We start from the raw sequence: 16076 nt of genomic DNA, 5'->3' as shown, positions 1-16076 counted from the left end.
TCCACCTTAGTGATGGCGGCTTGTTCTTCCTCTTGAAGATCTTATGGAGTGCTTAAGCTCCTCAATGTCTCTTCCTTTTCTTTGTTGCTCCTCTCTCATGATTCTTTGATCTTCTCTAATTTCATGGAGGAGGATGGAATGTTCTTGGTGTTCCACCCTTAGTTGTTGGAACTCAATTCTCCTAGGGAGGTGTTGATTTGCTCCCAATAGTTTTGTGGAAGAAAGTGCATCCCTTGAGATGAATCTCTCCATCTCCCATAACTCGGAGGTGGAAGCTTTTTCCTTCTCTTTCCTCTTTCTAGAGGTTTCTCCGGTCTTAGGTGCCATAAATGGTTATGGAGAAACAAAAAGCAACGCTTTTACCATACCAAACTTAGAAGGTTTGCTCATCCTCGAGCAACAGAAGAAAGAAGAGAGTAGAAGAAGAAGAAATAGAGGAGATGGAGTGGGGCTTTGTGTTTCGGCCAAGGGGGGAAAGTAGTGTTTAGGTTGTGTGAAAATGAAGGGGTGAAGAAGGATTTATATAGGGGTGGAGAGAGAGGTAGGTTCGGCCATTATGGGTGGGTTTGGGAGGGAAAGTGGTTTGAATTTGAATGGTGAGGTAGATGGGGTTTTATGAAGGATGGATGTGAGTGGTGAAGAGAATGATGGGATTTGATAGGTGAGGGGTTTTTGGGGAAGAGGTGTTGAGGTGATTGGTGAATGGGTGAAGAAGAGAGAGAGTGGTGGGGTAGGTGGGGATCCTGTGGGGTCCACAGATCCTGAGGTGTCAAGGATAATTCATCCCTGCACCAAGTGGCGAGCAAAAATGCTCCTTCTGCCAATCCTGGCGTTAAACGCCGGGCTGGTGCCCATTTCTGGCGTTTAACGCCAACTTGGTGCCTATTCCTGGCATTAAACGCCAGTCTGGTGCCCCTTTCTGGCGTTAAACGCTCAGAATGGTGCCAGATTGGGCGTTAAACGCCCATTTGCTGCCCTTACTGGCGTTTAAACGCCAGCAAACTTTTCCTCCAGGGTGTGCTATTTTTCTTTCTGTTTTTCATTCTGTTTTTGCTTTTTTAATTGTTTTTGTGACTTCCCATGATCATCAACCTATAGAAAACATAAAATAACAAAGGAGAATAGATAAATATAACATTGGGTTGCCTCCCAACAAGCGCTTCTTTAATGTCAGTAGCTTGACAGTGGGCTCTCATGGAGCCTCACAGATGTTTAGAGCAATGTTGAAACCTCCCAACACCAAACTTAGAGTTTGAATGTGGGGGTTCAACACCAAACTTAGAATTTGGTTGTGGCCTCCCAACACCAAACTTAGAGTTTGACTGTGGGGGCTCTCTTTGACTCTGTTTTGAGAGAAGCTCTTCAGGCTTCCTCTCCATGGTGGTAGAAGGGGAACCTTGAGTCTTATAGTTTGCAATGTCTGCAAGCCACGGAGCTTCCTGAATAGCAAACAATTGCTCATCCGGAAAGGTTTCAGAGATCTCAGTAGGAGGGAGGGATGCTCCTGCTACTGGTTCTATCCGGGACAGGTGATCAGCTACTTGATTCTCTGTCCCTTTTCTGTCTCTTATTTCTATATCAAACTCTTGCAGAAGCAACACCCATCTTATGAGCCTGGGTTTTGAATCCTGCTTTGTGAGTAGATATATAAGAGCAGCATGGTCAGTGTACACAATCACTTTTGATCCTACTAAATAAGATCTGAACTTGTCAATGGCATAAACCACTGCAAGTAACTCCTTTAATATGGTTGTGTAGTTCTTCTGCGCATCATTTAGAATACGGCTGCCATAATAAATGACGTGCAGAAGCTTATCATGCCTTTGTCCCAATACTGCACCAATGGCATGGTCATTGGAATCACACATTAGTTCAAATGGTAATGTCCAGTCTGGTGCAGATATGACTGGTGCTGTGACCAACTTGGCTTTCAGGGTCTCAAATGCCTGCAGACACTCTGTGTCAAACACAAATGGTGTGTCAACAGCTAGCAGGTTGCTTAGAGGTTTTGCAATTTTTGAAAAATCTTTTATGAACCTCTTGTAAAATCCTGCATGTCCCAGAAAGCTTCTTATTGCCTTTACATTTGTAGGTGGTGGTAATTTTTCAATCACCTCCACCTTGGCTTGATCCACCTCTATTCCCTTGCTCGAAATTTTATGCCCAAGGACAATTCCTTCAGTCACCATAAAGTGACATTTTTCCCAGTTTAAAACTAGGTTGGTCTCTTGGCATCTTTTCAAAACAAGTGCTAGATGGTTAAGGCAGGAGCTGAATGAGTCTCCAAATACTGAAAAGTCATCCATGAAGACTTCCAGAAATTTCTCTACCATATCTGAGAAGATAGAGAGCATGCACCTCTAAAAGGTTGCAGGTGCATTACACAGACCAAAAGGCATTTTTCTGTATGCAAATACTCCAGAAGGACATGTGAATGCTGTTTTCTCTTGGTCCTGAGGATCTACTGCAATTTGGTTGTAACCTGAATAGCCATCCAAAAAGCAGTAATATTCATAACCTGCCAGTCTCTCTAGCATCTGGTCTATGAACGGTAAAGGAAAATGATCCTTCCTGGTGGCTTTATTGAGCCTTCTGTAGTCAATACACATACGCCACCCTGTAACTGTTCTTGTAGGAACCAGTTCATTCTTTTCATTATGAACCACTGTCATGCCTCCTTTCTTGGGGACAACGTGGACAGGGCTCACCCAGGGGCTATCAGAAATAGGATAAATAATCCCAGCCTCTAGTAATTTAGTGACCTCTTTCTGCACCACCTCCTTCATGGCTGGATTTAGCCGCCTCTGTGGTTGAACCACTTGCTTAGCATTGTCCTCCAATAGGATCTTGTGCATACATCTTGCTGGGCTAATGCCCTTAAGATCACCTATGGACCACCCAAGAGCTGTCTTGTGTGTCCTTAGCACTTCAATTAGTGCTTTCTCTTCCTGTGGATTTAAAGCAGAGCTTATGATCACTGGAAAAGTGTCACCCTCTCCCAAAAATGCATATTTTAGGGATGGTGGTAGTGGTTTGAGCTCGGGTTTAGGAGGTTTTTCCTCTTCCTGAGGAATTTTCAGAGGTTCTTTTATTTCCTTTAGTTCCTCCAGATCAGGCTGAACATCTTTAAAGATGTCCTCTAGCTCTGAATCGAGACTTTCAGTTATATTGACCTCCTCCACCAAAGAGTCAATAATATCAGTGCTCATGCAGTCATTTGATGTGTCTGAATGCTGCATAGCTTTTACAACATTCAACTTGAACTCATCCTCATTGACTCTCAGGGTTAATTCCCCTTTTTGGACGTCAATGAGGGTTCGTCCAGTTGCTAGGAAAGGTCTTCCTAGAATGAGAGTTGCACTCTTGTGCTCCTCCATTTCCAGCACTACAAAGTCAGTGGGAAAGGCAAATGGCCCAACCTTGACAATCATGTCCTCAATTATGCCTGATGGATATTTAATGGAGCCATCAGCAAGTTGGAGGCATATTCGGGTTGGTTTGACTTCTTCAGTCAAGCCAAGCTTTCTGATAGTGGATGCAGGTATTAGGTTGATACTTGCCCCAAGATCACATAGAGCTTTCTTGGTACAAGTACCCTCTAATGTGCATGGTATCATAAAGCTTCCAGGGTCTTTAAGCTTCTCTGGTAAGCTTTTCAAAATGACTGCACTGCATTCTTCAGTGAGAAAAACTTTTTCAGTTTCTCTCCAATCCTTCTTATGACTTAAGATTTCTTTCATGAACTTAGCATAAGAGGATATCTGCTCAAGTGCCTCTGCAAACGGGATCTTTATCTCAAGAGTTCTGAGATAGTCTGCAAAGTGGGCAAATTGTTTATCTTGTTCCGCTTGGCGGAGTTTCTGAGGATAAGGCATCTTGGCTTTATATTCTTCAACCTTAGTTGCTGTAGGTTTATTTCCTACAGAAGTGGTTGGAGAAGCCTGCTTAAGGGGGTTGTTATCAGCACTTGCAAGTGTCTGACCCCTTTGTGGCGTTTGAACGCCAGGATTGGGTGCTTTTTGGGCGTTTAACGCCAGATTGCAACCCTTTTCTGGCGTTTGAACGCCAGAATTGGCTACCCATTGTGCGTTTAACGCCACTTTTTTACCCTTTTCTGGCGTTTGAACGCCAGAATCATTCCTCTCTGGGCTCTTACTGTCCTCAGAGGGATTTTGGGTAGTTGGTTGGTCATCCTCTGTCAGTTGTTCCTTTCTTAGCTTTCTGCTGCCTTGAGTTGATACATTCAATGTCTTCCCACTCCTTAACTTAACAGCTTGGCATTCTTTTGTTATCTGTTTAGATAGTTGCTGTCTTGTCTGATTCAGTTGTGCTTCCATATTCTTGTTAGCATTTTTAGTGTCTTGGAGCATCTCTTTAAATTCTGCTAACTGTTTTGTCATCAGGAGTAATTGCTGATTAAGCTCAACAATCTGTTCTTGAGGATTAGGATCAGTAGTTACTGCCATAGCTTCTTCTTTTGTAGAGGATTCACTGCTTGAGTATATATGTTGATTTCTAGCAACAGTATCTATGAGCTCTTGAGCCTCTTCAATTGTCTTCCTCATATGTATAGATCCACCAGCTGAGTGGTCTAGAGACATCTGAGCTTTTTCTGTAACCCATAATAGAAGATGTCTAACTGTACCCACTTTGAAAACATTTCAGAGGGGCATTTTCTTAGCATACCTCTGTACCTCTCCCAGGCATTATAAAGGGATTCATTATCCTCTTGTTTAAAGCCTTGGATGTCTAGCCTTAGCTGTGTCATCCTTTTTGGAGGGTAAAATTGATTCAGGAATTTGTCTGATAATTGTCTCCATGTTTTTATGCTTGCTGTGGGTTGGTTATTCAACCATCTCTTAGCTTGATCTTTTACAGCAAATAGAAACAGTAATAATTTGTAGACATCCTGATCCACCTCTTTATCACGTACTGTGTCAATAATTTGTAAGAACTGTGCCAGAAACTTAGTAGGTTCTTCCTGTGGAAGACCGGAATACTGGCAATTTTGCTGCACCATGATAATGAGTTGAGGATTTAGCTCAAAGCTGCTTGCTTTAATGGGAGGTATACAGATGCTACTCCCATATGCAGCTGTACTGGGGTTAGCATATGACCCCAGAGTCCTTCTGGACTGCTCAATTCCACTTAGGTCCATGATGGAAAAAGGGAGATGATGCGGATATTATTTTATTTTTATTTTTTTTATTAAATGTGACCGAAAATAATAAAATAAAATAAATAGAAAATAAAATAAAATTTCAAAAACTAAAAAAAATAAAATCAAAGCAAATTGAAAACTAAATTAATTAATTAATTAAAAAGATTTTGGAACTAGCAATTAAAAAGATATGATTGAAAATTATTTTGAAAAAGATTTGAAAAGTTCAATTTTTTTGAAATTAGAATTTTGACTTGACTAAAAAAAGATATGATTTTGAAAATCCTTGACTAATTTAATGCAAAATTTCGAAAATTATGAGTAAAATAAGGAAAGGATATTTTTTTATTTTTAAATTTTAATGAGGAAAGAGAAAAACAACAAAACGACACTAAACTTAGAAATTTTATATCAAAATAAAGAGAACAAACAAGAAAACTTTGAATGTTAAGATGAACACCAAGAACACTTTGAAGATCAAGATGAACACCAAGAACAAATTTTTAGAAAATGAAACACAAATTTTCGAAAATTTAAAGGAAAACACAAAGAAGACACCAAACATAGAATATGAAACTAAACTCAAATAAAAGACTCTAAACCAACAAAAATAAAATATTCCTAATCTAAGCAACAAGATAGACCGTCAGTTGTCCAAACTCGAACAATCCCCGGCAACGGCGCCAAAAACTTAGTGCACAAAATTGCAATCACACTTTTGCAATTCCGCACAACTAACCAGCAAGTGCACTGGGTCATCCAAGTAATACCTTACGTGAGTAAGGGTCGATCCCACGGAGATTGTCGGCTTGAAGCAAGCTATGGTTATCTTGTAACTCTTAGTTAGGATATCAATAATTCTCAGGTTTAATTGTGATGAGTAAAAGAACATGAAATAAATACTTGTATTGCAGTAATGGAGAATAGGCTGAGGTTTTGGAGATGCTCTATCTTCTGAATCTCTACTTTCCTACTGTCTTCTTCTTCAAGCACGCAAGGCTCCTTCCATGGCGAGCTGTATGTAGGGTTTCACCGTTGTCAATGGCTACCTCCCATTCTCTCAGTGAAAATGTTCAACACACTCTGTCACAGCACGGTTAATCATCTGTCGGTTCTCAATCAGGTTGGAATAGAATCCAGTGATTCTTTTGCGTCTGTCACTAACGCCCAGCCTTCAGGAGTTTGAAGCTCGTCACAATCATTCAATCCTCGAATCCTACTCAGAATACCATAGACAAGGTTTAGACCTTCTGGATTCTCTTGAATGCCGTCATCAATTCTAGCTTATACCACGAAGATTCTGATTAAGGAATCCAAGAGATATCCACTCAATCTAAGGTAGAACGGAGGTGGTTGTCAGGCACACGTTCATAGGTGAGAATGATGATGAGTGTCACGGATCATCACATTCATCAAGTTGAAGAACAAGTGATATCTTAGAATGGAAGCAAGCGTGATTGAATGAAAAATAGTAGTAATTGCATTAATCCATCAAGACACAGCAGAGCTCCTCACCCCCAACCATGGGGTTTAGAGAGTCATGTCGTAGAAGGTACAATGTAAAACGTGTAAAGTGTCATGAGGTAAAGATACTATGTCAAAAGGTCCTATTAATAGTGAACTAGTAACCTAGGATATACAGAAATGAGTAAATGACGTAAAAATCCACTTCCGGGGTCCACTTGGTGTGTGCTTGGGTTGAGCATTGAAGCTTTCATGTGTAGAGACTTTTCCTGGAGTTAAACGCCAGCTTTTGTGCCAGTTTGGGCGTTTAACTCCAACTTTTGTGCCAGTTCCGGCGTTAAACGCCGGGAATTCTGAAGCTGATTTGCAACGCCGGTTTGGGCCATCAAATCTCGAGCAAAGTATGGACTATTATACATTTCTGGAAAGCCCAGGATGTCTAATTTCCAACGCAATTAAGAGCGCGCCAATTAGGCTTCTATAGCTCTAGGAAATCCACTTCAAGTGCAGGGAGGTCAGAATCCAATAGCATCTGCAGTCCTTTTTCAGCCTCTGAATCAGATTTTTGCTCAGGTCCCTCAATTTCAGCCAGAAAATACCTGAAATCACAGAAAAACACACAAACTCATAGTAAAGCCCAAAAATGTGATTTTTAATTAAAAACTAATAAAAACATAATAAAAACTAACTAAAACATACTAAAAATATACTAAAAATAATGCCAAAAAGCGTATAAATTATCCGCTCATCACCGCTCCACTTTGATGCTTGTGCGTACGCACGCAGGTCTGTGCGCACGCACACATCGTTGTGCTCTTCTCCTTTGATTTTTCATGCTTTCTCCTCTTTGCATGCTCTTCTTCCATTCTTTCCAAGCTATTCCTACCTTACACATCTGAAATCACTAACAAACAACATCAAGGCAAATGGAATAAAATTGATCAAATTAGGCACAAAAGAGCATGTTTTCATAATCAAGCATAATTTAGGAGGAAAGTTCAAAAGCATGCTATTTAAAGGAATAAGTGCAAGTTTATATGATGAAATCTATTCAATTTCAACCAAAAATCATCATCAAATATAGATTCATCAATTCCCCCACACTTAAACACTAGCATGTCCTCATGCTAAACACACTCAAAGGAGATAAATGAAAGGGAAAACAACTTATTCTATGTACTACCCAAATGCATAAAACTATCCTGGAGGTTACTTACTAATATGTACCATGCTAAGAGTTGGCAAAAATGATCCATGAAATTCCAATCCATCACAAGAAAGTTTTAGGGCCAATGCAAAGAGTTCATGCATCTAGATCAATGTCCAAGGAATTGAATTGAAGTTTTCAAAACTAAGCAATCAAACAACTTGCAAGAAGATATAACATGAGATGCAAGAACATATAATTGAGCGATTGAACCCCTCACCGGATGTGTATTCACTCAATTCGCTCAGTGTTTAGGGTTTAACCGATCAATTTTCCATTTTTTTCATGCTTTTCAAAGATTTGCAAGTCATCTAACAATCAACTAGTATTTGATGCATGAAAGACAAATATCATGAGGTCTTTGGAGGGTTGTAATGGGACTATGGTTTAGGTAGGACAAATATGGTCAAGTATACTTAAAGAATTAGTTCTTTGATTAGCTTAAGTGCTCACTTAATCCTATATCACCTATATACATATAACAACACAACCTATCTACCCATTTTTCTCCTATCTCACCTCACTCATGCACTTTGTTTTCAAAACATGAACATATGCATCCTTTATTTACTTTTTATTTATTTCATATTCTATTATGCACAAGTTTTTTTCTTTTTTTTTTTTTGCAAAAGAGAAGTGAAATTTTTCTTGTCTTTGTTAACACAAGAGATGCATATGACTTAGATAATGAATGCATGAGCATTACCCAATTGCTAAATTTTCACAATGAGTTCAATGCTTTTATCACCCATGCTTCCCACAACTTTTCCCACACTTAGAGTATACACACTAATCCACCCAAGCTAATCAAAGAGTAATTCAGGGACATCAATGGTTTTTCACTTAAGGGACAATAATGTGCTCATCATCAGAACAAAAGGGGATTCGCAGGCTCAAAAGGGGTTCTCAAAGGTGAATGCAAGGGTTGGCCATATAAGTTAGTGAGTTTAACATCAAAGATGGTTTCAATCATGCTAAATGCATCCAAACAACAAATACAAGACATAAAGAATCATGCAAATCAATTATCACAATAAAAAGGAGTATAATCACACAAGAACAAATATTATGGTTGAAAAAAATTGCAACCATCTATTAGAGATCAAATCTCACAAGGCATGTTGTTCTACCTTATCTTCTATGTTCAATAAACAAAATACTCCAAGCAAGTTAAAAAACACAAACTTTTCTTCAATTCAATCAATGGTACACCCTAAGAAAGATTTTATGAAATTATCTTGGTGTTTCACCAAACTTATTTACTCTATCATGCAACAAGCAAGCATTAACTACCACATAGCTATGAATAATAAAGAGATATATACAAACAAACCAAGACATAAAACTACTAAAAATGAGGAAAAAGATCTAAAAAGGTATTGCAAAAGTGTCTTGAGAAAAGAAATTTTACCCCCCTCGAAGTCGTCGATCCTCCTCCATACTTAGTTCATGCATGGTCCTTCGTGCATGCTCATGATTCGAGAGAATGAGAATCTCGGGGTCCACCTTCAGCTGGTGGTCTCGGGAGTGGGTTGGTCACCTTCATCATGCTCTTCCCCAACTAGTTTGGATGAAGCCTCAGGAGTTGGGCCGGGGTTTCTTCCTTCTAGCTTGGCCGCTATCCACTCGAAATGCTTATGCTCCAGATGCTCCATGTGGTGGATATCGTGCAAGATGTCTTGGTATAAGTCTGGAAGAGACCGGAGAAATGGTAAAGGAGTTGATGAAGTTGGTAGACTTGATAGTGGTGCTGTGGGTGCCTTCCTCTTGGAGGGTGTTTTCTTTGTTGATCATTCCAAACCTCCCTTCGGGGCGAACTTGTTGCCTTTTGGAATCTCGAACATGACGTCCGACGGTTGCCTCTCTACCCCCGCTACTATTGCCAAACGCATCACCATCGATGGAAAAGAGATGTTGATCTTCTTTTTCTCAATCAGTTTCCAAATTGATGTGCGTAACAAAGGTACAATGGCTATGTTCTTTCCTTCCATAATAGCCCAAAGTAGCAAAGCAGTCTTGAATCTGACACGGGTGGCATGGGTGCTAGGAATGATGTAGTCCGCCACAATTTGATGCCAAATACGGGCCTCCACATTCAAATCAGAGTAAGCAATGCTAGTGGGAACAGATTTCTTCCCTTTGCTAAACTCCCAAGAAGCATCGGGACGGCCAATTCTCTCAAGAATAGGAGCCAAAGACATCCTCTCCTTGAACACATTCACTTTGATTCTCAGATAATTTTTTTTTCAGGCGGAATGTCGGGGATCTTCAAAATAGCTTCTAGAGCCCGGTTGGAAGTATTCAACCTCTTTTCCCGGAGGAATACCGACTCCGCTTCCTAGGTTTGGTAGTTGGAGTAGAATTTCCGCACCATGATTTCATTAACTTCGATTGGGTCTTACTCAAGAAACTCCCAATGAAGCGAGGCAATCTGTTCATGGATAACCGCCTTGTATTTGTTTGGAACCTTAAGCGTTCACTCCCAATGGATTGTCCTTTTTTCAAGTTTCTCATATCGGAACTCGGCTTTTCGGTTCACCAAGACATTTGGGTTATCACTTGGGCAATCCGTGAATTGAGGTCTAGATGGGCAAGTTGTAGGTTGCACAACCGGTAGAGGGACCGGTGCTTTACCTTTCTTCCGCATCCTGAAATAAAAATCAAAAATTTTCAAGATCATAGGGCAACAATAATAAAAGAGTAATGAGGAAGCACTAAAAAATTCAATTCTCAATTGGAAGCTTTTAAAGTAGTGTGATTCCCAAAAAAGACAGTGTGTATATTTCAAGGGTGCACGCGGTTGGAACACACACACTGGCCGGATACAATGGCAATCACACACTTAGCCAATTCAAAGCTCAATGCTTCTCAATTAAGTGCTTAAGTTGCAGGTATAAAGTATGAACATGAAACCAACTTCAAGCAAGCACCAATGGATTCATATGAATTCTTTGAATGGAATGTTCATTGAAGTTGTCAACATGAAAGTTCATTAACAAAAAGGTTGACACCAACAATAACCATTCACTCAAAGGGAAATGTCAATTGTTCATTCTCACGAAGTGGTAATCACATATACAATGTTCTTGATTTAAAGCCAAAAGATGTTTGATCAAGACATCATCAAAAGTTGGACCATTGTAAAGTGATCACTTAGTCAAAATCTCAAGATGAACAATGAACTTGAGTTCCACAGCACAATGCATTTACAACCAAAATCACTCATCGACAAGGTGCACGGGTTATAAAAGATGTGGGTGTTTGGAACTTAAATCATATAAAAGAGGAAATGCATTGAGAAGTTCAACTTGATTATCATCAAAAGTCATAATTGAATTGGCACAATTCATATAATATGCCTAACAAGAGATAAATTGAAAGCATATGATGGCCATGTCATATGAATCAAGCAAAATGTTCACTGAGGCATTTTAGCAAACATGTGGTATGCAATGTGCAAACTTATCACAATCAATGCTCAAATTCAATCATAATCAACCCAACAGTCAAGTATCAACACTTGCAATACAAAGAAGAATAAAGAGAGCAATAAAATCAATTTAAGCAATATGAAAAGAAAATAAAAACAATTGTAAAAATCAACATAAAGAGAAAATAAGAACCTGAAAATTTAAAGTTGAAGAGAATAGGAATTGGGAAAGGAAACAATGGCACTTCTTATAGCCACTGCGAATTCACGGTAGTTGGTTTCGCCGGAAAAGCACCGGAGGAGAAAGACTCACCGGTGGTGAAGAAAGAAAAGAGAAAGGAAAGAGAGAAAGAAAGAAAAGAGAGGTATGAGAGAGGGGGCGGCTGACGGCGGCGGCGGTGGCTGGCGAGGTCGCCTGAGGGCTGGGCAGAGGTAGAGAGCAGCAGCAGTGCAGGGAAGAAGAAAAGAAAAATGCTGCTGTCTCAACAGGGGGCTTGCCTTGTTATTGCCAAGAACGCGCCGTGTGCGCACGCACAAAGGTCTGCGGGTGCACAGAAGGCAAAAATTGGAAGGGTGCGAACGCACACAGCGTGCGATCGCTGCAAACAGAAAGGGTGCATTAGAGTGTGCGGACGCACGGCTGGGAGCGCACGCACAGAGGTGGCTAGAAAGAGGGGTGTGTGCGTACGCACAAGCCGGTGCGCACACACAAGGCACGAAAAGAGGGAGGGATGCGAGCGCACAGAGCGTGCGAACGCTTCCAACAGAGGGGTTGCACTAACGCGTGTGATGAGCGGATAATTTGTACCCTTTTTGGCATTGTTTTTAGTATGTTTTTAGTAGTTTTAGTTAAGTTCTTAGTATATTTTTATTAGTTTTTAGTTAAAATTCACTTTTCTGGACTTTACTATGAGTTTGTGTGTTTTTCTGTGATTTCAGGTATTTTCTGGCTGAAATTGAGGGACCTGAGCAAAAATCTGATCCAGAGACTGAAAAGGACTGCAGATGCTGTTGGATTCTGACCTCCCTGCACTCGAAGTGGATTTTCTGGAGCTACAGAAGCCCAATTGGCGCGCTCTCAACGGCGTTGGAAAGTAGACATCCTGGGCTTTCCAGCAATATATGATAGTCCATACTTTGCCCAAGATTTGATGGCCCAAACCGACGTTCAAAGTCACCCTCAGAAATTCCAGCGTTAAACGCCGGAACTGGCACCTAAATGGGAGTTAAACGCCCAAACTGGCATAAAAGCTGGCGTTTAACTTCAAGAAGAGTCTCTACACGAAATTGCTTCATTGCTCAGCCCAAGCACACACCAAGTGGGCCCGGAAGTGGATTTTTATGTCATTTACTCATCTCTGTACACCCTAGGCTACTAGTTTCTTATAAATAGGACCTCTTACTATTGTATTTTCATCTTTGGATTATTTTCAGATCCTTTGATCATCTTTGGACATCTAGTTCTTAGATCATTGGGAGGCTGGCCATTCGGCCATGCCTAGACCTTGTTCTTATGTATTTTCAACGGTGGAGTTTCTACACACCATAGATTAAGGTGTGGAACTCTGCTGTACCTCGAGTATTAATGCAATTACTATTGTTCTTCTATTCAATTCCGTTTGTTCTTTGTCCAAGATATCACTTGTTCTTCAACTTGATGAATGTGATGATCCGTGACACTCATCATAATTCTCACCTATGAACAAGGTGACTGACAACCACTTTTGTTCTACAAGCAATCAAGGCTCTAGTGAATATCTCTTGGATTCCTGATACACGATGCATGGTTGATCGCCTGACAACCGAGTGCTCGCCTGACAAACGAGCCAGCCATTCCGTGAGATCAGAGTCTTCGTGGTATAGGCAAGAACTGATGGCGGCATTCAAGAGAAAGCATGGAGAGGCCACAACCAAACTCTAAGTTTGGTATTGAACCCCCACATTCAAACTCTAAGTTTGGTGTTGGGAGGTTCCAACATTACTCTGAGAAAATGTGAGGCTCCGTGAGAGCCATCTGTCAAGCTACTGACATTAAAGAAGCGCTTGTTGGGAGGAAACCCAATGTTATATTTTATCTATTTTCTTTTGTTATTTTATGTTTTTTGTAGGTTGATGATCATGAGAAGACACAAAATCAATTGAAAAAGCAAAAACAGAATGGAAAACAGGAAGAAAAACAGCACATCCTGGAGGAAGAACCCACTAGCGTTTAAACGCCAGTGAGGCTAGCAATTGGGCGTTTAACGCCCAGTCTGGCACCATTCTGGGCGTTTAACGCCAGAAAGGGGCACCAGACTGGCGTTAAATGCCAGAAAAGGGCAAGAACCTGGCGTTAAACGCCAGGAATGGGCACCAGCCCGGCGTTTAACGCCAGAATTGGCTCAAAACGCAAATTTTCTTGCCATTGGGTGCAGGGATGACTTTTCCTTGACACCTCAGGATCTGTGGACCCCACAGGATCCCCACCAACCCCACCACCCTCATTCTTCTTCACCCACTCACCAAAAACCCCTCACCTATCAAATCCCATCTTTCTCTTCACCACTCACATCCATCATCCATAAAACCCCACCTACCTCACCATTCAAATTCAAACCACTTTCCCACCCAAACCCACCCATCAATAGCCGAACCATGACCCCCCTCTCCTATATAAACCCTTCTTCACCCCTTCATTTTCACACAACCTAATCACCACTTCTCTCCCTCTTTGGCCGAACACAAAAGCCATTCCCTTCTTCCTCATTTCTTCTTCTTCCACTCTCTTCTTTCTTCTTTTGCTCGAAGACGAGCAAACCTTTTAAGTTTGGTGTGGTAAAAGCGTTGCTTTTTGTTTTTCCATAACCATTTATGGCATCCAAGGCCGGAGAAACCTCTAGAAAGAGGAAAGGAAAGGCAAAAGCTTCTACCTCCGAGTCATGGGAGATGGAGAGATTCATCTCAAGGGTGTATCAAGACCACTTCTATGAAGTTGTGGCCATGAAGAAGGGTCAACTTTGATCAAAGGTTGGACCAAGTCTTCACAGACATTTGTGAAGAGGGTGCTCAATGGAAGAGAGATTCAAGAGGGAAGCCAGTTCAACTGAGAAGGCATGACCTCAAGCCCATCACTAAGAAAAGGATGGAGCAAACAAAAGACCCCTCTCATCATGAGATCCCTGAGATGCCTCAAGGGATGCACTTTCCTCCACAAAACTATTGGGAGCAACTGAACACCTCCCTAGGAGAACTGAGTTCCAACATGGGACAACTAAGGGTGGAGCATCAAGAACACTCCATCATCCTCCATGAAATTAGAAAAGATCAAAGAATCATGAGAGAGGAGCAACAAAGACAAGGAAGAGACATTGAGGAGCTCAAGCACTCCATAGGATCTTCAAGAGGAAGAAAGTGCCGCCATCACTAAGGTGGACCCGTTCTTTAATCTCCTTGTTCTTTAATTCCTGTTTTTCGAAAATGTAGTGCTTATGTTTATCCATGTTTGTGTCTTATGATCATTAGTGTCTTAGTGTCTATGCCTTAAAGTTATGAATGTCCTATGAATCCATCACCTTTCTTAAATGAAAACTGTTTTTAATCACAAAAGAACAAGAAGTACAGGATTTCAAATTCATCTTTAAAACTAGCTTAATTAGTTTGATGTGGTGACAATACTTTTTGTTTTCTGAATATATGCTTGAACAGTGCATATGTCTTTTGAATTTGTTGTTCATGAATGTTAAAATTGTTGGCTCTTGAAAGAATGATGAAAAAGGAGACATGTTACTGAGGATCTGAAAAATCATAAAAATGATTCTTGAAGCAAGAAAAAGCAGTGAATACAAAAAAAAAGGGGAGGCGAAAAAAAAGAAAAAAAACCGAAAAAAAAAGAAAGAGAAAAAGAAAGAAAAAGAAAGAATAAAGTTGTGATCCAAGGCAAAAAGAGTGTGCTTAAGAACCCTGGACACCTCTAATTGGGGACTTTAGCAAAGCTGAGTCACAATCTGAAAAGGTTCACCCAATTATGTGTCTGTGGCATGTATGTATCCGGTGGTAATACTGGAAGACAGAGTGCTTTGGGCCACGGCCAAGACTCAATAAGTAGCTGTGTTCAAGAATCATCATACTTAACTAGGTGAATCAATAACATCATCTGGATTCTGAGTTCCTAAAGAAGCCAATCATTCTGAATTTCAAAGGATAAAGTGAGATGCCAAAACTGTTTGGAGGCAAAAAGCTACTAGTCCCGCTCATCTAATTTGGAGCTAAGTTTCATTGATAATTTGGAGTCTATAGTATATTCTCTTCTTTTTATCTTATTTGATTTTCAGTTGCTTGGGGACAAGCAACAATTTAAGTTTGGTGTTGTGATGAGCGGATAATTTGTACCCTTTTTGGCATTGTTTTTAGTATGTTTTTAGTAGTTTTAGTTAATTTCTTAGTATATTTTTATTAGTTTTTAGTTAAAATTCACTTTTCTGGACTTTACTATGAGTTTGTGTGTTTTTCTGGGATTTCAGGTATTTTCTGGCTGAAATTGAGGGACCTGAGCAAAAATCTGATCCAGAGACTGAAAAGGACTGCAGATGCTGTTGGATTCTGACCTCCCTGAACTCGAAGTGGATTTTCTGGAGCTACAGAAGCCCAATTGGCGCGCTCTCAACGGCGTTGGAAAGTAGACATCCTGGGCTTTCCAGCAATATATGATAGTCCATACTTTGCCCAAGATTTGATGGCCCAAACCGACGTTCAAAGTCACCCTCAGAAATTCCAGCGTTAAACGCCGGAACTGGCACCTAAATGGGAATTAAACGCCCAAACTGGCATAAAAGCTG

The sequence above is a fragment of the Arachis stenosperma genome, chromosome 3 (genome assembly GCF_014773155.1).
Source record: "Arachis stenosperma cultivar V10309 chromosome 3, arast.V10309.gnm1.PFL2, whole genome shotgun sequence".
NCBI classification, from domain to species: domain Eukaryota; kingdom Viridiplantae; phylum Streptophyta; class Magnoliopsida; order Fabales; family Fabaceae; genus Arachis; species Arachis stenosperma.
Note: the sequence above shows the minus strand (reverse complement) of the source record.